The sequence below is a fragment of the Panthera pardus genome, unplaced genomic scaffold (assembly GCF_024362965.1).
Source record: "Panthera pardus isolate Hobbes unplaced genomic scaffold, ASM2436296v1 HiC_scaffold_12, whole genome shotgun sequence".
NCBI classification, from domain to species: Eukaryota; Metazoa; Chordata; class Mammalia; order Carnivora; family Felidae; genus Panthera; species Panthera pardus.
Window position 1 is genome coordinate 66,018,533 of NW_026526677.1, and position 27,151 is coordinate 66,045,683.

At 40.7% G+C, this 27,151-nt stretch overlaps 1 protein-coding gene and 1 long non-coding RNA gene across 2 annotated transcripts in view; one reads left to right on the forward strand and one right to left on the reverse strand.

Moving 5' to 3' along the window:
- Positions 1-24,164, reverse strand: part of RAB30 (RAB30, member RAS oncogene family) — an 83,966-nt gene extending 59,802 nt beyond the window's left edge. The window contains exon 1 of the mRNA XM_019449957.2: positions 23,952-24,164. The gene's annotated coding sequence lies outside the window, so the exon portion shown is untranslated. The remainder of the gene's footprint in view (positions 1-23,951) is intronic.
- A 186-nt stretch (positions 24,165-24,350) lies between these two features.
- LOC109267282 (uncharacterized) lies at positions 24,351-25,449 on the forward strand. The gene is made up of 2 exons (XR_002080012.2): positions 24,351-24,449; positions 25,358-25,449. It is a non-coding gene; the product is annotated as an uncharacterized LOC109267282 (long non-coding RNA).
- Positions 25,450-27,151: the final 1,702 nt, after the last annotated feature.

Consider the following 27,151-nt stretch of genomic DNA (forward strand, 5'->3'; position numbering starts at 1 on the left):
CCCTGACATAATCAGAAAAAACTTCTGGCGGGTTGGCTGAAGCTTGAAAAGAAAAAAGCTTTGGCAAGAAAACATGGGCAGGTCTTTGAATTATTTTCTGTTAGAAAACAAATATTCATGTGTTTCTCTATTTTAAGGGATTTCTCAAACGCCCACAAATGAGAAGACAATCTTGCATTACATCTCTTCCCCCTGCAAAATCCCTCAAGATTCTTACCAAGAGAGCCTAAATCTGTCTTTTCACAACCTAATGAAATCCTTCTTTATTTAATTTGGATCTTCCTCCAAGTGACGTGCAGCAATTATTAATGCTGTGTATTGACTTATACATACCAACCCAGGGGCCCAGGTTCAAAGGATATAGCTTCCTGAGCTGAAATCTAAGAACCTTGCCATATAGAGAAACTCTGCTTACAATGAATGGATGGCAAACAAAGCCCACAATATTCCTTATGTAAAAAACAATAATCTAGGAAGAGAGGGTTTTTTTTTTTTAAAGAATAACCTCTACAAATCTGTTAAAATGTCTTTGACTTCAAACAAAACAAAACAAAACAAACAAACAAAAAACCTCCAATCAAGCAAACCCATGTATTACCATTGTCAGGTGAGAAAAACATTTAAGTTACATAAGAAGGAAAAGAAAACATCACAAGGTATACCGTACATCTAATGAATAGGTTGTTCCCATCCGTCAGAACTAAAAACTTAATGCAGCGAAGATACTAGTTTTAGGCATCATTTGGTTCAAAGTGAAACCTATGCCAAATTTTTCTTACAGAATCCCTCAATTCTCTAGCATGAACCCCAGGATGCCTCAGACTATAGTTTGAAACTACAATTTTAAATCTAAATGGTTGTGCAAAAAGAAGAGGGTAACACATGCAGACAGAATCTTCTAGTTGCCTCTGCAAACATCATCAGATTCAGGGAAACCAACCAGGCTCTCACATCTTCAAGGGAAATTTGACGTCCAAACAGAATTCTACTGTGCACATTCTCAAAACTCTTCTGTGACACCGTAAAGACAGCTGCAGAGCAATAGGCTTTCCTGGTCCACATCTGCATATTAGCATATACATCTGGTGGAAGGATGAGACATCAGCAGACCTGGCATGGGTCTGCTTAGCCAATGAGTTCCCATTTAGTTGTCACAGTCAAGTGGGAATAAAGGGCTCTGAGCGGCTTAAGCACTCGAGCTTGGACTTGAATCCTGCTTCTACTGCTTAATGACTGGGTAACTTTGGGCAAATTTTACTTAATCTCTTCAAGCTGTTTCCTCAAGTTTCCTCAGCTGTAAAATGGGGATGGTAATCTTATCTATTACACTGAGTTATTGTCAGAATTAATGAGGTAATATGTATTACTATTTATGTCAATAAACTTTGAATAATGTTGGCTCTGATTCTTATTCTTTATCATTATTTGGGTGGTTATACTAAATATCTGTTAAGAGCCTTTACAGCTCTAAGATTCTATGAATTAATTAGCTGTGTGACCCACAGTAAGAAATCTGGCATCTCTGGGCCTCATGCTCTTTATCTGTTAAATCAAAGGGTATATATAGCCCAGTGATCTCTAAAATCCCCTCCAGCTCAAAAATATTAAATGGTTCTATGATTGATCTTCTATGTTTTCATATGTGTGTCAGTGCCCTTGCCTAGATAAATTGGTACAAAGCAACTGCTAGATAAGCAGTCTTTATCTTTTTTCACGTTAATTCCTTTAATCTCATAACCCACCCATGCATATATAGCATGTGCATAGTATCAGTACCCACAGAAAAAAAATAAGCAAGTATGGAGGAAGCCAAGCTTCCGTCCCCTTCCTTTAGGCCGGTTAGTGGCTTCCAAAACACAAGTGTGGGAGGTGCAATGAATGAATGCATTCATTTATACGCCCACTGAAGCACCCCACATACTGAGGGAGGAGTGCTTTCCTGTGCTCCAAAGACACCCACTCTTTGTCTCCACATGCTACCTTCCACACTGCCATCTTACCTGCCCACACCAACAACTGGTCTGATGGAGTGCTGGGATCTTGCCATGCTAATTTTACCACAGCAGTGCCTAGAATGTGGTAGGTACCTAACTTACTTAATTAAATTCCAGGGCACCTGGGTGGCTCAGTCAGTCAAGTGTCTGACTTTGGCTCAGGTCATGATCTCACGGCTCATGAGTTCAAGCCCCATGTAGGGCTCTGTGCTGACAGCTCAGAGCCTGGATCCTGCTTCATATTCTGTGTCTCCCTCTCTCTCTCTGCCCCTCCGCTGCTTGTTCTCTGTCTCTCAAAAATAAAGAAACATTAAAAATATAATAATTAAATTCCTACTTCCTTCAGGACCAAAACTATACATTTGAAAAGTAACTAGGCAGTTTGAGGTGTGGGCCTGAACCTCTAAGGATCCTTTATTAAGGGTCAGCAATCCAACAGTGCCAGGAACTAGTTGTGTTCCTGGTGTGCAGGCAAAGCGGGGGTGGTGGTGTACAGAGGGGGATTATTTTACCCTCTGGCTCTTAGTTTCCTCTTTGATTAAAAAAAGGGGGAGGTAGGACTGGGAACACTGGCTTGCTCAGTGGTTAGAGCATGCAACTCTTAATCTCCAGGTCATGAGTTTGAGCCCCATGTTAGGTGTAGAGACTACTTTAAAAAATAATAATAATAATTTTTTTTAATTTTTTTTTTAACGTTTATTTATTTTTGAGACAGAGAGAGACAGAGCATGAACAGGGGAGGAGCAGAGAGAGAGGGAGACACAGAATCTGAAACAGGCTCCAGGCTCTGAGCTGTCAGCACAGAGGCCGACGTGGGGCTCGAACTCACGGACCGTGAGATCATGACCTGAGCCGAAGTCAGACGCTTAACCGACCAAGCCACCCAGGCGCCCCAATAATAATAATTTTTAAAGGGGTGGGGAATGGGTTAGATCAGGAGTTGGTAAATTATGGCTCATGGGCCAAATCCAGCCTATGCCCTTCATCCCCAGTTTAGGATGATCTTTACATTTTTAAATGGTTGTAAAAGCAAACAAAGAACAATATGCATCAGAGATGGTATGTGGCCCCCTAAACCAAATACATTCACTTTTTGGCCCTTTACAGAAAAAGTTTGCTGACCCTGGATGAGATTATCTCTAAGGTCCCTTCAAATCCAGAAATTTTTGCATTCTAACTCTACTGGGTTTCCTTGAACAGTCAGATTCTGGCTCTACATACCAAGTATTCCCAAGACTGAAACAATACCTGAGGCACAGCAGGACCTTAATTGTTGTTTGTTTAATTGAATAAATGGATCTGTTGCAGTAACCCTAAGAACCGAATCCTACACCAGGAGGGTAAGTTGGGTCAATGTGGATCAAATGACCACCTAATAAATGCCCCCAGGATTGACTGGCCACAACAAGGAGAACACGTAGTTCCATTGGCCCTTTGGATAACACCTGTGATGGCCCGGAGCTCGGATAACCCGGATCACAACTAACCTTGTTCCACCAAGTAAAAAATACATTTAGCTATCCCCTGAACAAACCACTTCAAACAAACAAGTTATAAAGCTGTCAAGATGTAGCTATCAGAAACACAGATCATCTGATCAGATAATCTTAATAGTGGTGGACCTACGAGAATAAATCCCACCCACAGTAAGGCATATAGGGTAATTTAGCTTTCAACATTCTGTTCTTCTTTCCCTTTTGTTGTTCATATATAATAGCAAAACAAGGAATTCAAACATTTATGTCAGGGCAGAAAGCCAAGTAAAGTCTAGAATATATGATCCTATTAACACTAATGGAAGTTGGAGCAAGGTGAAAGAGAAAATAAAGCTCCCTGCTTCCACTCTCAGTACACATACTTTTCCAAAATAAACAGCCAACAATTATTCTTTTAATGTTCCTTCTCTGTACACCCATATATCACTCCTAGGCATATACCTTGTGCTTTCAAAGGATGGGTTTCTGCTTTTGTGGAGTTTTTTTTTTAAACCTTCCCTTTGCTCTTTGGAGCTCTCTCTTCTCTCAGCTGACCAGAGAAGTCTGAAGTTCCCCCAACCCATGACCAAGGATGAGGTGGATTCCACTTCTCACACCCACCCCCACCCCCAGGCACTATGCTCTAGACATACTGGCCTGGAAAGTTAAAAAAAAAAAAAAAAAAAAAAAAAATCCTGTATATCTCAGTGCTCATTTCCAGGCTGTTCATAAACCAGAGGAGCGAAGAATAGTTTAAATTTGGATTCTTTTCCGGACTCATTAAGTAAGCTTTTCCTAATAGCCAGAACAGTCGGAAAGACACTGACCCTCTGCTGACCTCTGCATGAACCTCAAAACAAACAAACCAAAAAACTCTCTACTTCCGAGAGCCTTGTTGTTTTCATGTTTTTCAACCAATAAAAATGGCCTTAACCTTAGCTGGCATCCTTGCTTGAGAGACAAGGATCCAGCACTCAGGTTATATTGTCAGAGCTTTGGGACCCTCTCAGGAAAAGTCCTGCAATGGCTGTTCTCTGAGCCCAGGACCAAACAGCCTCATCTACATTATCTCCAAATCCCATCACTGTGAACCCTGCTCTGGGGACCCAGTCCCGCCCTGAGCCTGCATCAAGCCCTTCTTGGATGTTCCCACTCTTCTCCCTCTGGATGTGATCCAGAGCATCCACTAGGGAGAGAAAAATCATCACACAGTTAAAAACAATCCCTGGAAGGAGGCTTGGTAACTAATGCACAAAAAAAGCTGACTGCCTCCACCATAGGGTAAATCTGGTATTTACTCACTTTATCTCTAAAAAAGCTTTTGCAGACTATTCATTAATGTTTGCATAAAGAAAAGAGACCCACATGTGCCTTTTGATTGGGATGTTTCTTTTTTTTAGAGTTTATTTATTTATGGGGGGGGGGCAGAGAGAGACAAAGAGAATCCCAAGCAGGCTCCTTGCTCTCAGGGTGTCACCCAGTGTGGGGCTCAAACTCACCAACTGTGAGATCATGACCTGAGCCAAAATCAAGAGTCAGACGCTTAATTGCCTGAGCCACCCAGGCACCCCTTGATTGTGAAATTGAATAGGAAGTTTGCATTGACTCAAATAGGCATTGGAGAACATGTTGGCCTACTTAGTTATAATTAGGTATGTATGCAAAAATTGCATATTAGTACTCAAAATAGCCATTGCTTACTCTTTCAACAGTGCACAGTTATCTTAATAAACACAGTACATCCATTCTCATTCCTCAAAGCAGAATTGACCATTCCCTCTACTTTGGGGGTCTAATGTACCTTGTAAGGACCCTAATAATGGAACCTGTGATCCTTTAGTTAGTCTTTTGTTTGTATGACTGTCTTCCTACACCCCACTGTTTCTATTCTCCCAGGCTATAAGTCTCTTGAGGATAAAGACTTCCTATTCCTTCTTGAGCCCTCAATGCTCAATAGGACTGCCTAGCACACAGCAGGTGCTTCATAACGCGAGGGTGGAAAAGGGGGTGAGGCAGTAAGCATTAAGAAGGCAGAAACTTAATCTTTTATTCCTTGTTGCCTGGCCTATAAATATTTTTGAAATTAATGGATGGACTGAAGAAACAAAAGAACAGCAGTACTAAGGCATGAAAGTACAGAGCTTGGCTGTAATGAATGTCATCTTTCATCAATTCTAAAACATCTTTTCTTATATTTTGACAGGACATTAGGATGCATTTTATAATGAATGGCATCTTTGCATGGTGTCATAGTTTATTTGGAACCTTATTTTCTCTTTCTTTCTCAGTGGTGAATAGGATAGCTGTTCACGTTAGAAACAATAGTGTCTCAGGCACCTGGCTGGCTCAGCCAGAAAAGCATGTGATTCTTGATCACAGGGTTGTGAGTTTGAGCCCTACACTGGGTGAACAGATTACTTAAAAATAAAATCTTAAAAAGAAAAAGAAATGATGGTGTCACTGATTCAGTGAAATACAATCTTTTGATGTGACTGAGGTAAGAAGGGCTGGAAAGATGACTATAAAATTGTACTGAATTTTCCACAAGAGTAGAAACAAAAAGAGAGGCTGGGCCTTTTTAGTAAATAGAGTGGCTTTGGGTCTCACAATGACTCCCCCTTGAGGAGAAGTGGCCCAAGTGGGGCTCCCACTATGCTAAGTGACCTTACCTTTCTGGGGCACTGATTGGTTCAGGGGTGGTCACATGATCCAAACTGAGCCAATCATTACTCTGAAATTTTTTACTTAGAGCCAGTAAGAATGTAGGTCACTTCTCTGCTTTGACAACAGTGAGATTCAAAGTTTAGGAGCATTTGGTGACCATGCTCCCTACCATGTAGGAAGAAAATCAAAGGCAACAGGCAGAATTTTGACATTGAGTACCTGTTTGGCTCAAACTAGCTACATGCTCACCAAACCTATTTCTTTTTCTTCCTGGGCAAACAGTCCATATTTCTCAGCCTCCTTTACCATTAGGTGGAGTCATGTACTCATGTACTGAGTAATAATTGATAGAATGAGGACAGAAGTAATATAAGCCACTTCCAGACCTGGCCCATGAAAACCTCTCACATGAGATCCTTGAATCTACCTCTCCATCTGCAGGTTAAAAGGAGAGAATTCTAACACAGAGGAGAAGGGAACCAAAAAATGGAAGAAGTGTGTCCCTGAAACACAGAAACTGGCTTAACCAGGAGAAACTATGTTGAACTGCTGTCTGAACAAGAAAAACACTTCATTTGTGTTAAGCACCAAAATTTGGGGGTTGTTAGGGCAGTTACCTACTCTAAAACCTCTCAGCTCCAGCTGTACCCCTCCTTCCAATGGTTATATGAAATACCTCAGCATTCTTCTCATCAAGGGCCTCTTCGCCCAAGCTAGTTTGAGTTGGGTTTCTTTCATTTACAACCCAAAGAGTTCTGAGAAATGTAGCCAAGAAGAATGAATTACAATAATTTGAAATGGCATAAAGATAGTGCTAAGCAACAATCCCCAAGTGTCTGAGGAACACACCTAGAAGATTTCTCAGAACAGAGAAATAATCCCAACACACTTAATGACAACACACAGAAGACTCTTCAGTTTCCCAGGGCTTTCTGGCTCTAAACTCATAAACCACTTACAGTGAGATACTCTCTCCCCATTCTCATTTCATTACCAGAAGCATATGCAAAGTTGTAATAGTGTTGCCTTAGGGTCCACCTACTATCAAATATCCTTAGGAGTTCCCAACCATCCAGAGCCCTAGCAAGCAAGATAAACCTCATTTATCATACACAGCCAGCTTTGCTGTCCCTGGATTTCTTGGGAAATGGATCCACATACAGCTCTAAGAATCCAAGTAATTACTCTGGGGTGACTAGCTCTGGGTATGAGTGTATAACCCTGACCAGAGTTTTTGAAGAAAATATTAAGAATCACCAAAGGTTCTGGGAGTATTGTAAGACTATAAATGAAAAAGATTACAAAAATAAACATGAGAATGATACCATGCATGCCTACTTGAGCAATGAAAAGATTTGCCAGGAACTGGGGCCAGAGATGACAGAGCATGCATCCTGCTCAGTTTCCAGAAATGTCTCTCATTGAGCCAAATTTGTTTTATAACAACAAGCACTGACATCTGTTATACATTCTACGGGCTTGTTATACAGCACTTCAATACTATACATTGAGTTATTTGCCTCTCACAATGGTATGAAGTTAGGATTGTCATCAGTCCTTCATTTAGAGCTAAGAACACATGCTCAGACAGGTCAAGTCTCACAGCCCCAGGATTTGTGACTTGGGCCAAGACTTGAACTCCAATCCCCTTACCCTACATCCTCTGTCCATTTCACTGTAGCCCAAACTGGAATACCAGGGCAGAGAAACGGCCCACTGGCGTCATTTCAACACTGCTATAATTCATTAGCTCATTTGGAGGTCAGTTTGCTACTTTGTGCAACCATATGTAGGAGCTTTTTGGGGGGTTAAAGGCCCAGGATAAATGCCTGGCCTGCTTCCAAAACAAGCTGGGAAAACACTCCCTGACAAGACACAATAGCTTATGTGCACAGGAAGACTTGAGTGAGGAGGAAGGAGCCTGAAATAAGGGGTTAAAAGTGGAAACTTCTATGTGATCCCATCAAAACCTCAGAGATGGAGGCCTCTGAGAGCCAGGCAAAAAGCTAAGCTCTATCAGGACCCCAAAGAGGGGATCTGGGGCAAGGGAAGTAAAGTTACCCTTTTTGGGGGAAGGAGAGGGGATCAAATACATTAAACTGAGCTGGTCTCAATCAGCATTCTCTTAGATGACTTTTTTTTTTTTTTAAGTTTTTAAAATGTATTTATTTTGAGAGAGAGAGAGAGAGAGAGAGAGAGGCGCAGACAGAGAGGAACAGAGAGAATCCCAAGCAGGCTCCACATTGTCAGTGCAAAGCCAAAGGTGGGGTTCAGGCTCACAAACTGAGATCATGACCTGACCTGAAATCAAGAGTCTGATGCTTAGCCAACTGAGCCACCCAGGTGCCCCTCTCAGATGACTTTTATGAGCCACTTCTAAGAGACAAACTGCCAATATCAAACATTCATATACTATAAGGAAAGGCAAAAAAGGCATGGGGAGAATTAACATTTTAGTAAGAGTCATTTATCTGTGGGAGCCAGTGACCCACCAGTTCAGAAGGAAGACAGAAAATTGGGGGAGCTGCCCTTTGGCATGTTGGAAAATTTCAAGAGCAAGCCACCCCTAAATATCGCTACTTTCTAGGCTCCAAGGATGAGAGGGAAGCCCTGTTGTCTGGTGTGGATTTTGTATCCAGAAACAGAAAATCAAGGAACCTGAAGAAGCATGGGGTAGTAGAAAGGGCAAAGGCCTTGATTTTAACAAACTTGGGCTTGAGTCCCGGCTCAGTCTCCTGTTAGCTGTTACCTTAAGCATGTTAAACCTCCTTGAGGCTTAATGTCCATATCTGTGAAGGATAAGACTTGGGGAGAATAAAACAAAATTATAAATGTAAAGGACATAGTACAATGCTTGATATGTATTAGCTGCTCAATACATTTAGTTCTTTTAACTTTTCCCCCCTCAAACCTCACTTCAATTCCTTAGCATTGGAATTCTAATACTGAGTCATTCTCATTCTTAGTAATTCACTGGTCCTTAATAGTATTGAAAGAATATATTGGCCATTTCACTTGCCTCTTTGAAACATAATCATCTGTGACTTTAGATGTGAACACCTTAAATAACTCTGGGTCCTTGGGCCTCTTACTAGTCTACTCCATGCTTTCTAAATTTCCTTAAAAAAAATTAACCCCTAGGTCTCTCTTCAACTTTATCATCTTTCTCCAATCTGAAAGAGAATTCAAACTATATCAATATTTGGCTGCACTCACTTGTCAAAATCAACTACACTTTCCACAAGACTTAAAATAAAAAGGAGTTCTAAGGTCAACGAAGCTTAACTGAATTTAATAAATATGCAGTGTTCTTATAACCAGAGGAACAACAGGAAGGATAAAGTTCTCATGGTCTTCCTCATTACCTTCCTAGCCTTTGGGATAATTTCCTCTTGACATCCACTCATCCAAGACAGGGACAGGTGTCCCTCCTCTATGCTCCAGTCTTCTTGTCTGCACCACTACGAATGCTATGGCCATACTGTACAATAATCATCCATTTCATCTCTTCACAATCTCCCTTCAGGCAAGAACTGTGTTATGCCAAATCTCAATAACCAGTCCCAGTACCCACCCGCTCAATACCTGGTATATAATAGATACCAAATTAGTGTTGCATGGATGGGTAGATGGGTAGATGGATAGATGAAAAAATAAATAGGGTTTTTTTGATCTGGGAGAAACCTTAGAAATAATCTAGTCCAATATCAGGTCTTCATTTCACAGACACGGAAGCAGGGCCTCAGAGCTGTCAGGTAACTCCACCAAGGTAGTCTCAAAGCAGCAAGAAGATGACAAGTGGTGGAAGTCCCATGCCATTTTTACCGTGAGTTCAAAGGCAGACATCACTTCACACTCATCCCCAAGAGAAGATAGCGTAGCTTTGTGGATACGGAGAGCATGGGCTCCACAGGCAAAGTCTTGCTTCGGCTACTTATTGGTCATGTGACTTTGGGCAAGTTACTTCATCTCTCTGAGTCACAATCCCGGCCTTTGTTAATTAGGGATATTAATAACTTCAGAGTTGTTGGGGGTGTTGCATCTGCCAACATACATAAAGTGCCTAGCATAGCACGGGCACTATGTGCTAAATATATGTTTACTGAATGAATCATGAATGAGTCCCTGTCCGGCATACCACAACTTCATGAACCTGGTTTAGACTTTGCATTTAAGTCTCTGCCCACATGGAAGGTGGCTGGGACACCCATAATTATAGAGTCACTTCGAGATTTGTTCCTTGCTAAAACTGGATCTTTAAGCAGCCTCAATCCTCTATAACATTGCTCACTATTCCCTTTACCTGGGCTGCCCTTCCCACCTTCCTCATTGCCACATAAATCTGACCCATCTTCCATTGCCTAGTCAGAGCTACCCTGTCTAGAAAGCCTCTCTAATTCCTATGACTGCATCAGTCTTTCTTGTCTCACTAATTACTTTCTACCACATAGTAGGGAGAGTATATCTGTTTGGGTTTTTAAAATTGTGATAAAATATACATAATATAAAATGTATAATCTTAACCATTTGTAAGTGTACAGTTCAGTGGTGTTAGGTATATTCACAGTGTTGTAAAACCAATATCCAGAACTTTTTCACTTTTTAAAACTGAAACTCTATACACATTAAACAACAACTCCCCAATTTTTCCCTCCCTCTAGCCCCTGGCAACCACTATTCTACTTTCTGTTTCTATAAGTGTTACTATTCTAGGTACCTCATATAAGTGTAATTGTATAATATTCATCCACTTGTGTTTGGTTTATTTCTCTTAGCATAATGTCCTTAAGATTCAGCCATGTTGTCGCATGTGTTAGAATTTCCTTCCTTTTTAAGGCTGAATAATATTCTACTATATGTACATCTACATTCGGCTTATCCATGCATCTGTTGATGGACATTTGGGTTGCTTCTACCCTTTGGCCATTGTGAATAATGCTGTTATGAACATGGACATATAGGGACATATCTGTTTTATCTCCTCTACTTGAATGTGAGCTTATTAATGACAAAGCCTGGGTCTCAATCTTCTCCAGGTGCCTAACATGTGATAGGCACTCAGTAAATATCCATTAAGTAAATAAGACAGGAATCTGCTCCAAAAATGAAGTGAAAAAGAAATCATCTTCCCCACAAATCTGCAAAATGGTAGTATCACACAGCAGAAAAGCACGGGCTTTGCAGTAAGACAGTCCTGATTTCTGGTCCTGGATCTGATTTTATTAGTCTTATAATCTTAGGCATGTTACTTAAGCTCTCAGAGCTGCAGTTCCTCATGTGGTTTTTGCCACAACTAAAAGCTATAACTTATGTAAAGCAGTTAACATAGCACTTGACACATCATAAACTCAAAAAATGTTTAGCAATATTATTATAAAGTCCTATAATAAAAGTAACTTGGGGAGGCTCGAGCCTGGCTGGCTCAATCAATAGAGCATGCGACTCCTGATTCGGGGTCATGCATTCAAGCCCCCACGGAGATTACTCAAAACAACAACAACAACAACAACAGCAGCAGCAAAAACAATCTTCTTATTGCACATACAAACATGCCATTTAGCTTCCTAGCCATGGTAACCTTAAAGGCAAAGAACATAAAAAAATTCTCAGACCAAACCATTTACAGCAGGTAATAGTCAAAACAGAAAGACACTACCACAGCAGCAACAATGATTCTGAACTGATATCACTGAATGTGGAATCTTGAGCTATACAGTTGCAGCACATGAGCTGGAAATTTTGTCACTTCAAAGGGACAGACTTACATCTTATACTAAAGATCATCTCATTTAGAAAAGCAGACTGTCCAAGTTCTCATGACTGTATTTTTTTTAAACATTTATTTATTTTTGAGACAGAGAGAGACAGAGCATGAGCAGGGGAGGGTCAGAGAGAGAGGGAGACACAGAATCTGAAACAGGCTCCAGGCTCTGAGCTGTCAGCACAGAGCCCAACACAGGGCTCGAACTCACGGACCGTGAGATCATGACCTGAGCTGAAGTCGGCCGCTTAACCGACTGAGCCACCCAGGTGCCCCAATCTCATGAATGTTTTAAAATCAGGATTACTTGAGGTTTTTTGGGTGCTTGGGCTAAATCTATTTTGAATTTAATCATAATTCATGTTTTGAAGCTTTTAGTAAAAGATGAAAGAAATAAATAGATCTTGATCTTTAGTACTGTTTCAGACAGAAGTATTTATTTCAATCTGTCTCAAAGGAAATTGAGCTCCCTACCCCACTCCCGGTTCCTCTAGGACATGAATTCCTTTTGAGGTTGCTATCCGAATTTTCCAGACCAGAAACATTCCTTCCAACGTTAGCTCTTAGAAAGGCAAGTTTTTGAGTCTTAGAAGGAAAAGCTTATTCAAGCTTCTTTTTGTCTGCCAAAACAATTAACATTTGCCATGGCTAATTCAAATGGCTCTCCCAGACAAAATCAGAAACTTGACCATGTAGTTGGGGGAAGAGGGAAGAGAAAAAAAAAAAGAGAAGGTAAGAGGAAGTTGCCCAAATGCTAATACTGGCCCCAAAATGGCCCCAAGTGATCATAACCCCTAACCTTCTTAAGATAATCATGACTCCTTGTAAATTTAACACTATACTGAGATAATTTATTAAATGGATAACTAAATATGATTTTATGTCTCTCCCAATTTTGTTTTTTTTAAGTTTACTTTTATTTATTTTTTTTAGTGGGGGGGGGGTGGAGAGGGAACAAGTGGGAGAGGGGCAGAGAGAGAAGAAAGACGGAATCCCAAGCAGGCTCCATGCTATGGATACAGAACCCAATGCAGGACTCAAACTCACAAACCGTGACATCATGACCTGATCTGAAATCAAGAGTTGGGTGCTTAACCGACTGAGCCAGCCAGGTGCCCCCCAAATAAAGCTATTTTAAAAGTCAACTTTATAATAAAATAGTAAATGTTAAGAAATCTCACAACGCACACATGCATGCACATACACATACCACTCATTTTTACAGCCCTGTACCAGTAACTACTTCGTTATTTAAGATCCTTCCAGGGTTTCTTTGTGCAAGTTCAAATGTATTTTCTTATCCCTGCTTCTTTCACAAAATATGCACTCTTCTGCACATTCCTTCTTTCATATAATATATCCTTTGAGATTTTTCTATATTAGTACTTACAGAATACCCTAATTCTTGTTTGTGGTTTAATAGTTTCCCTTGTGTGAACATGCTCATTTATTTAACCTGTTTCCCACTGACCCACACTTAGGGTTGTTTCCAATCATTTGCTATAAGCAACAATGAGGCAATGCTTGTTCATTCTTTTTTTTTTTAATTTTTTTAATGTTTATTTATTTTTGAGAGAGAGAGAGAGATAGAGTATGAGTGGGCAAGGTGTAGAGCGAGAGGGAAACACAGAATCCAAAGCAGGCTCCAAGCTCCAAGCTGTCAGCACAGAGCCTGATGCGAGGCTCAAACTCACGAGCTGTGAGATCATGACCTGAGCCAAAGTCAGATGCCCAACTGACTGAGCCACCCAGGCGTCCCTCCTTGTTCATTCTTTTTAACTTGATTTCATCAGGTGATGTTTTGTTCCTGGACTGCCAGTGAGGCAACAGAGTTGTCAAAACTGGGTGTGCGTCTGGCCTCTTCTGCTAACTGGCTGTGACTCTCAGAAAGTTACTTGTATTTTCTGACTCTTAATTTCCTCACTTGTAAATGGGCAGAAGGTTGGTAATGGATTACAACACACTGGGAGAAAAAAAGAATTGAGGAGTCCAGGTAAAAAAAAAAAAAAAAAAAAAAAAAAAAAAAAAGGAGGAGGAGGAGGAAGAGGAAGAGTTGAAAGCTGATCTATCAAAAAAACACATGGTTCATAAATATAGAAGTAAATCATCCTTTAATAGACACCGTTTGACTTAGGCCATGATTATCAGTAGATATTAAAATCATTGGATAGAAGTTGTTGAGGAACAGGATATTCAAACAATCTCAAAGTATCACCCCACAATTTTGCTTATTACAAAGAGAAACAGGTACCTTTACAATGAAGAGATCAAGGCAATATCACTTCATCCACATGATCAAATCTCACATCACCAGTGATGTTACAAACTGATACTATGTGTCACCTAATGTGATGCAAAGAAAAGGATGCAACATTGTCTATGTGGAATTCCTACTACAAGCATTTTTTTTTTTTTTTTTTTTTATTTATTTTTGGGACAGAGAGAGACAGAGCATGAACAGGGGAGGGTCAGAGAGAGGGAGACACAGAATCGGAAACAGGCTCCAGGCTCCGAGCCATCAGCCCAGAGCCTGACGCGGGGCTCGAACTCACGGACCGCGAGATCGTGACCTGGCTGAAGTCGGACGCTTAACCGACTGCGCCACCCAGGCGCCCCCCTACTACAAGCATTTAACTGGAGTTTGTTACAGAAAAAACAATCAGACTAATCCAATTTATGGTCTACCAGGCAATAGACTTGAAATCTTCAAAATTTCAATGTCATAAAAGACAAAAAAAGGCCAAGATACTACACTACATTAAAGGAAACTAAACAGAATTACTTTGTGTTAAAGGGCAGAGGGGGCGAGAGAGAGACAAAGAGACAGAGAGAGAGGGAGAAAGGAACAGAGACTGATTATAGAAACATTAGAACTGTGGAAATCTGAAAAATATTGTTTCAATGTAATGATATTGTGGTAAATGGGAGAATTCCCTGTGTCTTAAGAGATACATGCTCCAGAGCTTAGAGATAAAGTGTTGTAACATCTGCAACTCACTCTTAAATGATTTTTTTGGGAAAAGAAGTGTACATGCGCACACATTTCAACTAACTCCGAAGATCTAAGGAAACCTCCTCCCCATGTGCCTGAAGGTAAAAGGAACCATATCAAAGTAAATGCCACCAGCCAGTCCTACCTTCATGAAGCTTATACTTTTGATCAGAAGGCAAGGCAAAAACAGGAAGCAGCTGGAGATGCTTTTGGTTTTGGTTCCAGAAAATCTACCTAGGGCCTACATCTGCAAATTATTTTTAAGCTAGGTAACTTTTTAAACAAAACAAAACAAGTTACTTAACCTCACTAAGAATTGTTTCCTCATTTATATGGGAAAAAATGGAAGTAAAATCTACCACCTAACTTTGAGATTATATATTTTTTTATTTTTATTTTTTAATGTTGATTCATTTTTGAGAGACAGTGCATGGCCAGGGGAGGGTCAAAGAGAGAAGGAGACACAGAATCCGAAGCAGGCTCCAGGCTCTGAGCTGTCAGCACAGAGCCCGATGCGGGGCTCAAACCCACGGATCGTGAGATCATGACCTGAGCTGAAGTCAGACACTTATTCAACTGAGCCACCCAGGCAACCCCTAAGTTTGAGATTATAAAACAGCATACAAAATACACCTTTGTAAAGCATCTTTCATTGAACACTCTCATTAAACGATATTAGTCTCGGGGCACCTGGGTGGCTCAGTCAGTTAAGCTTCCAACTCTTGATCACAGCTCAGGTCATGATCTCACTGTGTGTGAGATTGAGCCCTGCATCTGGCTCTGCACTGACCGTGTGGACCCTGCTTGGGATTCTCTCCCTCCCTCTCTCAATGCCCTTCCCTTGCTCATGCCCTCTTCTCAAAATAAATAAATAAATAAATAAATAAACAAACAAACAAACAAACAAACTCTCAAACTCTCAAAATAAATAAACTTTATACACACACACACACACACACACACACACACACACATACATATATACATAAAAGGAAGGCTCCTGATGTTTCCACCTTGTTTCCTTCTCAGAAAACCCAGCACAGAATCTCCCATTTAGCTTATGCTCACAAATATTGGCCAAAGAGGTAACAATAAGACATTACAGGACAGAATGCCTTAAAAAAGTCCTTTGGAATACAAATGGCATTGGAATTAAATGAAAGAATAATATGAGCTGCCCCAGTGAGAGACAGCAGCCCCTTAACAACAGCACATATTTATATACATATAAATTTGCCAAAGTCTTTTTAGACACATTATCTCATTTTGACCTCAAAATAACCCCCAATTAATAGAAGAAGAAACTGAGACTTGAAGAGATAAATTTCCACATAGCACAGAGCTCAAATCTGTGTGCTCCACCCAGCCACATAAGAATGGAAATAATTCATAGCTTGTGAACCTTGCAATCTTTTCCCCAGGGTCTCTGCTGGAACAGAGTGAGTCACTCACTGATGGCCACTCCTAAATTCATACCTTTTCTCCAAAAAAAATGCCAAAAATCTGGCCTGGGATTGCTCCTATTGATCTTCAGAAAGATGAACGGTGGGGCCTTTCAACTACCTGATTCAGCTGTTTTAAAAGTGGAGCTTAAATTCCCCTTCCTAGTGTGGTTGTGTGACTGCAATAGAGAGGAAGTGAGCAGTAGAGGTTATTTTCATCTCAAGGTGATGCTGTCTACATTTTAGTGAAATTAACCATAACTCAAAAATTTTCTGAAAAATTTTCTGGGGAAAACTCTTGGCTGTTTTATTGTTTCAGTTCACTTTTTAAACATCACACTGTGTTGTAGGCAGAGATAATGTATTTTATTTCTTTCTTCCAGAGATTTTCACATTTACATACTCACCTGTATTATCACAACCATTACAAAAGCAGCAGGAGCTCCGTGATTCCATTTTTGCCCACTTTCTGTCCACCCATCACAACTTCCTTCCCTTTAATAAGAGTTTACCCCAAGTGACTATTGGACTTGGCAAAGGTAAGTAGAAATGGCACTGTCACAGACTGTTGGTAAAAATTTAAACCGGGGAGCAATTAACGGGGAACTGTTTATGCCCTCTGACCAAGCATGTCCACCCCCAGAAATGTACCCGACAGAAATAATCCCACAAGTTGATCACAAAAGGATGCATACTCAAATGCGCACTGCAGTGGTATCCCACAGCCTTTAAGACAGGTAAGTTAGAACAACGTGCAAATGTGTGGGACAAATACTCAAAATATATTAAGAGGCAGCAAATAGAATTATATATATTATAATAGTATCATTAGTATATATGTGTGTGGGGGGGGGAATGACAGAGGGATACACATCAAAATCTCAAAGTGAGGTGGAATCAAATCTATGTGAGGTGTAATTAAAGGGAATCTCCTGTATCCAGTTCATTATCTATTTCTGTAATAAATTTTGATTAATCTTATGTCTAGACTCAAAAAAAAAAATGTAGGATATATATTTAACTTGCCACTTGCCATCGTTTCCTCTTCGTTGGGAGCAGCTAGTGCTCCAGCTACCTCACTACCTCTAGTAATATCAAAGATAGCGTGCCAGCTCCAGAAGTTTGCATTCTTTTTTTTTTTTTATGTTTTATTTATTTTTGAGAGAGAGAGAGAGAGAGAGAGAGAGAGAAAGAACGGGTGCGAGTGGGGGAGGGGTAACAGAAAGGGGACAGAGGATCCACAGTGGGCTCTGTGCTGACAGCATGAGCCCAATGTGGGGCTCAAACCCACGAACTGTGAGATCATGACCTGAGCTGAAGTCAGATACTCAACTGATGGAGTCACCCAGGCACCCCTAGAAGTTTGCATTCTTACAGAATGACAGGATTGTGTTTAGAAAGGACAGTTAAAAACCCCTTACAATATCCCCAATAATTGGTATCACAGCCCATACATAGGCTGATTAAATACTTGCAGTAACCAAGAAAATCACTGTCTTCTGAAGCAACCCTTGATGTCTTCTAGCTTTGGTGTGACATTCCTAATGATGACATTCAGGAACAGCAACTGATCTAGACACCAATATCCACAATATGTCAGGCTAAGCAGATGGAAGAATTATTGCATCCAAGAAAACTAACATTGTTACTGATTATCTAATATGCAGCTCCCATTCAAATTTCCTCAATTGCCCCCAAAATGTCCTTTATAGATTTTTTTTTTTTTTTAAAGTCCAGGATCCAATCAAGAGTTACATGTTGCATTTGGTTGTCATAGCTCTTCAGTCTCCTTTAATCTAGGTCAGTCCCCTATGTATTTTGTTTTATTTTGTTTTGTTTCTCTTTCACGACATTGACATTTTCAAAGATTGCAGGCCAGCTGTTTTGCAGTATGTCCCACAATCTGGATGTGCCTGATTATTTCCTCATGATTAGATTTAGGTTAAACATTTTTGGCAAGAATTCTGCGTCAGTGATATTGTGTACTTCTCACTGCATCAGGTTGTCCAGTTTTACTGTTATCTTTTTTTCTTTGTGTTATCATTGTGGTTATTAAGCAAGTATCAGCCAATAAATAAAATATTTAAACCAAGAAATAAATATAACGTTAAAAACAGTTACTATGACCACCAGGTATACAAGGCATAGTGCCAGACATTTAAAAAAATATATTATCTCATTTAAACCTCACAACAATCTTGCAAAAAACCTGAGTTCCAGAGACGTTAAATAACTTGCCTAAAGACACACATATAGTGACAGAAAAATATGTGCATGCACACGTGAACTCTCTCTCTCTCACTCACTCACACACACACACACACACACACACACACACTTTAACATATGATCCCGGCGTCATGGTCTCTGCAAGGACCCTCCAGAGACAACTAAAGACCACTACCTTAGACACATCTTGCGGAGACCAATCTAGTTTTCAATGGTTGGATTCCTATGGAGAAGGAATTGAAAACAAATTATCTATGGTCTATATAAAATTCTTCCATACTTGGAAGTGTTCTTATTTGGAGATGAGCCACATTTCCATCATAGCCAAGAAAATAAGGCAATGGTTCCATAAACTATTATAACATTCTGGTGTTTTGTTCATCTTTTTTTTTTTTTTTTTACTCTTCTGCAACAAAGTGAGAAAAATAAAGACAATGTAGAGAATTTTTCATAAAGCTCAATATATTTTTAATTTTAAAAGTATGGTCTCCCTCAACTTTTGGTATTAAATGTCCTTTATTTTATGAGATAAAAGTGAAGAGGTCATTTTTTTAAAAATATATCTTTACTATAGAAAAATAACCATTGTCAATAGCTCAGCCAATTTTATCTTATTTTTTGTAATTCTGCTTGTTATAAAATTCAAAAGTTTGAGACCCACTAATTTAGGGAACACTATACAATTTTAAAATTATTTTTGAGAAACTAACTTGAATAAAGGAAGTTCAGCCCAAAAAGAAACCAGATCTGAAATATTTCTGAATTTCCCTAAAAGTCATCTACAAAATATCTCAAAGGCTGCAGGTCTCAGGAACACATTTTAAAGGATTTGTTAAAAGCATTTCACATTTGCCACTTGGCATTACTAAATGTCCTCTTCCAATGCATTGATACTTCCTGCTTTTGAATGGACCCTCAGTGACTTAAGTTAATTTACTCAGTCAACAAACTTTCAGAGTTTGTTTGTGCAAGATAATCTGTGCAAGATACTCTATTTGGAGCCCTTTCTTGTTTCATGTCTCAGGTCAAAGGTCTCCTGCCCCTCTCACCAATAAGAAAGAATGAAAGCCTTCCTTGGGGCTGTGCTCTCCTACGGTGGCCTACATAACTCTCTTTATGTGACTATGTTTGTTTCTCTCACCAAGTGAATTCTGCCAAAGCAAACACTATCTCATTCAATACTGTATGCTTAGCATGGTGCATATACAGCTAGGGGGAATCAGCATAAATTAATAGAATAAATATATTTTACAGATGAGGAAACTAAAGTTCAGAAATAGAATATAACATGTCCAACATCATACAGCTAATAAATAAGCAGCACCTGATCTTAGAAAGCTTCACAGAGCTGTCTTCAAGTCCACTATGCCACATCCTACACTTGGACAGGCTGAAGAAGAGAAAGATCTTGATGTCTGTCTGGAGCTTCAGAGTCAACCTGCCCAAAAGTCCCTCCTTGAACAAACAAACAAAAATCTGGACTCTGTCGAGTGTTCTTTTTTTCTAAAAATGGCATTCCCAGTTGCTCAAGGAAAAACTCTCTTGACTCCTCTCTATCCTCACATCTACTCAATCAACAATCTTATCAGTTATCATCTTCAAGTTGAGCATCTCTCCAATCTCTTTCCTTCCCTCCAAGCCATCTGCCACCACCCTAGACCCAAGCCACCATCATCCTTCATGCAGACTACAAGAATGACTTGCTACTTGTCATCCACACATTCACCTTGGCCAGTCCTTTCCTCCAATCTCTTCTTCACATAACAGCTAAGGTGATGTTTTCCATATCATTCTACATATATAATTCATCTAGCTAACCCTTTATCTAGCTAGCCCTTTATTAGGTTCCTATTACTGTTAGAATAAAGACCAAAATTCACATAAGGCTCAGAAAACTCTCTACACTCTGCCCACCTCTCCAGCCTGCTCTGGTCTCGCTCCCCTTTGCTCTGCTTCCATATACTGACTGACGTCCTTTCAAACCCTCATATTCACTGCTCTTTCTTTTGTACTTTGAACATGCAGTTTCCCTTGTCAGAAGCCTTCTTTGTGTCCCTGTAAGCACCTCTCACTGACAACCTAAGTTACTTTCACTCACTCTTCAAGTTTCCTGAAGTGTTGTCTCCTATAGGAATCCTTCTCTGATTCCCCTAGACAGGGTGAAAGCACCAGTGAGGCACTCCTATTCGACCTTATAGCACATCTCCTTTTTGTCAGTAACATTCATCACACTGTGATTACTTGTCCAATGATTATCTCCCTGGTAGAATAGAAACGCCATGAGGGCAGGGGAAACCTCTTTTCCCACTGATATATCCTCAGTCCTGAAGACACAGTAGTTGCTCAATTAATATTTGCTGTCAGAATGATGAACTGGGACCAAATGGTAGCAGGCTATGATGATATGAGGCTAAGTAAGCCAAGGGGCAAGGATCGTTATCTATTTGCAAATATGTAAACAGAGGCAGAAAGAAATGCATAGTTATTCAAGGTCACAGAGATAGTGATGGCGCTAAATCTAACCCATCAGTCAGCTCATTTGTCCCTTTAAAACACTACAAAGCATCAGTAGGAGGGGGAGGATCTTAAAATAAGAAAATTAGTACTGAGGGGAGCCTAGGAAGCTCAGTTGGTTGAGCGTCTGACTTTGGCTCAGGTGATCTCGTGGTTTGTGAGTTCAAGCCCCAAGTTGGGCTCTGTGCCAACAGCTCAGAGCCTGGAAGCTGCTTCAGATTCTGTGATTCCCTCTCTCTGTCCCTCTCCTGCTCATGTTCTCTCTCTTTCAAAGAATAAACATTAAAAAAAATTTTTTTAAGAAAATGAGTAATGAGAAGGTGGTGAGAGACATGTCTAGAAGACCTTCTGAATCTGCCTGTCACACTGGTTGCCCCCATACTACCAACAGTCAGACTCAATGCCTAGAAAAGCACTAATGTTAAACAAACACACATAACCACTACCACTCCCTTCTCCTTAAGGGGCGATATAAAATAACAAATGTTTTCATCCAAAAGAAGACACCACAGGAGGGAACACTGTTGCCACTCCAACTGTCTTTAAAAAAAAAAAAAAAGGGGGGCAGTTTGGCCACCTGGATTGCTCCTCAGCAGTCAACAGAGAAGATGGCCTTCCCACCACTTACTGGAGCAGGAATCAGAAGAAAAAAAAAAAAAAAGTATTAAATGACGCAGAAGCCATTTGAAGTCTTCTTATCCTTGGGAATTAAGAGAACATTTCATGTAAAGCAATTTTTTTTAAGTTTTTATTTATTTAAGTAATCTCTACACCCAATGTGGGGCTCAAACCATGACCCCAAGGTAAAGAGTCTCTTGCTCTTCCAACTGAGCCAGCCAGGTGCCCCTCAGGTAAAGCATTTAAAAACCTTGCTAACACACTGGCAGTTCTTAATACAGGTGCCAAGGGAAAGAACAGTGACATGTGCTCAGTGGCAACATGCACTGTCCACAAGCTGCTGAGGCCAAATTATGTCTGTCACAGAAGCCACAAAGGCCACAAGGTCAGGCTCATTGCTGCTCATCTTGCTTGGCACCCACTGAAAGAAAGAGAAAAGTCCAAGAGGACTCTGTGGAATAAATACTCACCAAGTCTACATCCACCATTGAGTTTCTGAGTGAGGTAAAGAAGGGGTGAGGAGGGTATTCAGAGATTGGAAAAAGGCTTAGATGTGATATATTGGTAATAAGAGGAAAATTTTGACATGGAGAGGAAAAATGGGAATTGTAAATGGAGAAACAGGGAAAGAAACTGAAAGAATTTCAAGAGACAGAGGGGTGGGGCAAGGAAGTTACAGGCGAAAAGGGGAGGCTGGCCAGGAGAATACACAGTAAGCACCAGAGAAACGTAGAGAGAGGCAAAGCCAGGCAGTCTTTTCCCAAATCCCAAAGCTGCTAATTGCATCCCAATAAATCACTCTACTACAAAGCCCATATAATAGACTGTCCTTTGCATTCAGTAACAAGCAGCATTTAACGAAGCATCACCCAGCTGCAACTTTGGAGACCTAAGGTCTGAATCAAAAATGAACAAAATTTGTTCAGCAGCAGAAGACAACCAGTAATGACTTTCACAATGCCTGACCTGGCTAAAAAAAGGTTTGGCAGTTTGGAGTAAGCATAAAATGCTCTGGCATTTCTCCTTCTTTTGACATTCCAGGAGGGGGTGTGGTTGACCCCAAGTCCATTCATTTCCAAGGTTGTAGATCTCTCAGCTAAGACTGGCCCCATCTGTTCTGGAGTCAGCCAGCTGTTTATCTCCAAGTAACATTTACTGCACTAATCATCCTAATAACTCTTACAAGAAAAAAGCCAAAATCATACAAGCCAGAATGCTTACTGTCCTATTAAGTGCGTCAGTTGGCTTAAAAACAAAACCCAAAAAACAAAAAAACACTACTATGCTCCTGAGTTTCCCTAGCCAGGATCACTCTTCCTTTCAGAAGGTATCTTGTGAGTACCTTTCAGTAATGGTAAATGAAGGTTAGCAGTGCTTCTAACTTTCCCTTTCCCCAATGCGTTAAAATGAACCAGGGTTTCCCTAATGATCCCTTCTCCAAACCATTAGTTGTGACTGGTGACTGTGCCACACGAAAAGGCAGCTCATTATGGTACCATTGTCAGTGGCAAGGAGCCTACTGCAACATAATTTAAAACACTCACACGAGCACAAATCTGTCGGCTCCACTTCCAAACAATCCTGCAGTAGGGAGAAGAAAAACACTTAACAAAAATGCTGCTTCCAGCAGCCTAAGAGAAGCTTCCTCAGACACGTGAAATGTTTCTGACTGGCAGGGAGTGCACCATTAAAGGACACTGTCACCTCAAATCATCAGAAAAGGCGAGACAAACGACATAGGCACACACACATAAAATAGAGCCCCACAAAACTTAACCTACTCAGGAGAAGCACGCTCATCTTAAAAATAAATAGCGTGTGCTTGCTCGAGCGACATAGAAATGTTCTAAAGTAGTGCAACCACAGTAAATCACTGTCTCCATTTCTCCCCACGCATCACCCCTTCCCACTCAAAACCTCAGCACTCGGGGCCGTCTGTGACAGGACTGCAGTCCGCCACCTCTGCCTTCTTCTGATTTTCCAAGAGCACTTCCCAACATCCTCCCCAGCCCAGCCCCCTCTTCCACCCTCAAAAAGGTTGAGGGGAGTTGCGACTAGGGAATTGGCAGGAATCGGTCCTCCGGCGGGGGAAGGTTGCTAGAGTTGTTCTTTGCAGTGACCCAAATTGCAGAGCTTTTCGCTTAGCAGCACTTGCGAGCACCTCTCCAGCCCTCCCGCCCCCATCTTCCCAAAAGAAAGCCTTGAGAATTAAGCGGGAGGAATAACTTGGTAGAACCATTTGAATAAATCACTTCAACTCACCTGGTTTGGGATATTTCTCCCCACCCCAGGCATAAACAAAAATGATGTGCGAATGAGTCACGCAGGCAAGGGAACGTGTTGCGATGTCCTAAGTCCAAGGGCTGGAGTGAGTCCCTGCCCTGGTGCTGCTGCTACTCTTAGCTCAGCTGGAGCAAGCGGCAATCGCAAGCCCAGCAGCAGCAGGGGGGTGGATAGACCGTAGCACAATGAATGCAGTGGGGTTTTTGCAATGACATCATCCCTCTGTCCAAAAGGCCCCAATAGCCATGCTCAGGAGCGGTGCATTCTGGGAATCGTAGTCTTCTAAAGGCCTGGCAGGACACCGAGGCTATCGCGGGAACTACAATGCCCAAAATGCGCCAAGGTCGGACGTGCCCGGAGTGGGCGAAAGGAGCGAAGGGGGACTCGGCCGCCATGTTAGGAGTGCTGGGACGATTCTGCGGATCCCGGCTGAGGTTTTAGGGAGCTTGCGAGCCGAGTGGTGGTGCAGTGGGGACGGTGAGGTGGAGGATAAACCGGTTGGAGAGCCTAAGGCCCGAACCTGGGGACCTGGGGTGGAGGCGGCATCTGGGGACAGATTGTAGGGCGGGTCCGGCTGGAGGCAGAATCAAGAGGCCGACTGGGCCTCGGCCTTACGGTCCAGCAGGTTGTATATAGGCCCCCTACACCTCCTGCTCCTTTTTCTTATTAAGAGATTGAGGGAGTGGGTTTACTTCTGAGCTCGGAGCATCATTTCGGCCCGCTAACAGGACACTCGGAGCGGTTAGTGTCTTTGTTGGGCTGCAGGGACGCCGGACGGTTACCCGTTTCACTTCGGAGGAGCCCGCTTCTACCCACGGAGTTGGGTTATTTCTCCCAATTTTATTTTTATCTTTTTGTCATTGATACTCCAACCTTAGTTAACCCTCCGCAAAGTTTCGGACCCTCTTTGCTTTTTCATAAAGGAATGATTTGCAGAAGGGTCCAAAGAAATCGATGTCGAAAAATCGATGTTGGCTCTGGTAGCTAAAGCTGGAAAGGGACGGTGCTTTGGCGCCGCAATTAAGAAAAGACTAAGAGAGGTCTAAAGGAGTAACACCCGGTTTAAAATGCCCAGGATATTTTTGACAGGCCCATTGACGGCTGGCTATCGGTTTCGGAGTAACGTGGGTTCTTGAATAAACTAGAGTGTATGCTAAAATACTGAGAAGACAGGGTGTTCATTAGCATTAATCACCAACTTATTTTAAAAATACATTTAGTGTTTCACCTTTGGTATTCCATATATACTATTACTTTAAGAACTAATTTTTTAAAAATGAAACGAAAGTCACTGGTCTTAAGTTATCTTGCTCAGTATCTCAAATGAACTGTATTTTTTCCTAATTGTGTTACTGAAACAATGCTGTGTATTTGTTCTTTTTCAGAGTCTGTCTACACTGTGAAAGATGGAAAATTTCTTTTCCTCCTGAGCGTGTCTGAAGGGTTAAAAATGCAATAATACTTTATGCTGTTTTTCTCCCTTTTGCACAATTATTCTGAAAACAAAACTTGTTACTTTGGGTCAGTAAGGGTATGCATTTCACCTCTCTGTTAGTAATACTACAGGTGATGAATGTATTCTATCGGGAAAGGCTAAGCAGAGTGATTAGAAATGATAAAAACATGGTAGAAACAGTCTTTCAGATGTATGCAGATGACAACTTCAAAAACATAAAAGAATGGTCTGCCATGTTTCTGAGAACAAGTCACAAGATGAAAGGCTTTATTTCATTTTTAACAAAATGTGTGTTGGTTTCATTTATCCATGCAGTACAATGGGAAAGACTCATACAGATATTTCTATTCAGAAATACTGTCTTTGCAAGTAATGGTAAGTATAGGAAAGGGAGCAAAATGTTTGCTGTTTTCTTTCTGACCTTCAGTATAACTGTAGAAGTGTTTCACTTTTTTTTTTTAATGTTTACTTATTTTTGAGAGAGAGAATATGAGCAGGGGAGGGGCAGAGAGAATGGGAGACAGGATCGAAAGCACTGACAGCAGAGAGCCCTGCCGCTTAACCGACTGAGTCAGGTGCCCCTAAGTGTTTTACATTTAACAGAGAGAAAATTGGACAGGTTTGCATTTAGGCTTAGTTTCAAACTCTTAAATTATTTTTAGGGGTTGGTGGTTCACTGGTGTGTCTTATTTTACAAACCTTTAGTGAATCTTGTTCGTTGTAGAAGATATTTCTTTATATAAGCAATAACATCCTCAATCTGAGTTACTATGGAAGACAAATTTGCAGGGGCAGGGGGCAGATTGCTTACAAATCTTGTATGTGAGAAACTAGACCTATATGATGCAGTGATTTCTATAGTGTATAATTTGTCATATGTTTAGGTAGTTTGAAGTTTTCCAGGCTTACATCCAGTGGACATCTAACCATAAAGAAATGAAACATCTATTTAATATCTTTAAAAAGACTCTGATTTAACCTTTAACTTTTAGGGGGAAAAAGTCTGCATCCTTCTTTAGAAATTTTATTTACAAAGTTAATATTTGAGGAATTGGACACCAGCTTCTGAAAGATTAGCCTCAGTGATCCAGAGAAAGCACTGGGTTAGGTGAACGTTGAAAAGTGGGATTAGGAATGCTTGAGGTGGGTAAAGCAACTTAAGTTCTTTTCATCTCAGAAAAGAATTAGGATATTGATTTGTGTTATAATTATAGGTAGCTTATTAAAGAGTATGGAGTCATTTGCTCTTATGGCAGGGTTTTTTTTCAACAGCTTCAAGTGTCAGGATCACATAGAGAACTCTAAAAATATATAGCTGAGAACTCTAAAATAAAATAAAAATATATAGAGAACTCTAAAATTATAAAACAGATAGTTGTCCACTCATCTGTTGATTTATTGTTGAATTATTCTGCTAGGTTGGAACCCATTATGTATTTTTAAAACTATGAGTGAGTGGACAGTGGTAGGGTAGAGTAGTTCTCTACATCCCATATTTGTGTTTATTGTGGTGCATTACACTAGCAATAATAAAAGTTTTGGCAAAGATTACAGGCTTATTAGTAATTATACCCATAAATGAATTCTGAAAATGTGTAGATGAGGAAATGATCTGGGGATCAGTCTATACATTGGTGAGGGGAGTGGGTTGGGGGAGATTTAGTTTAGCCTTATGAGTACCATGATATCTTGAATTATCTGGATATTTCTTAGAGTTGAGTGT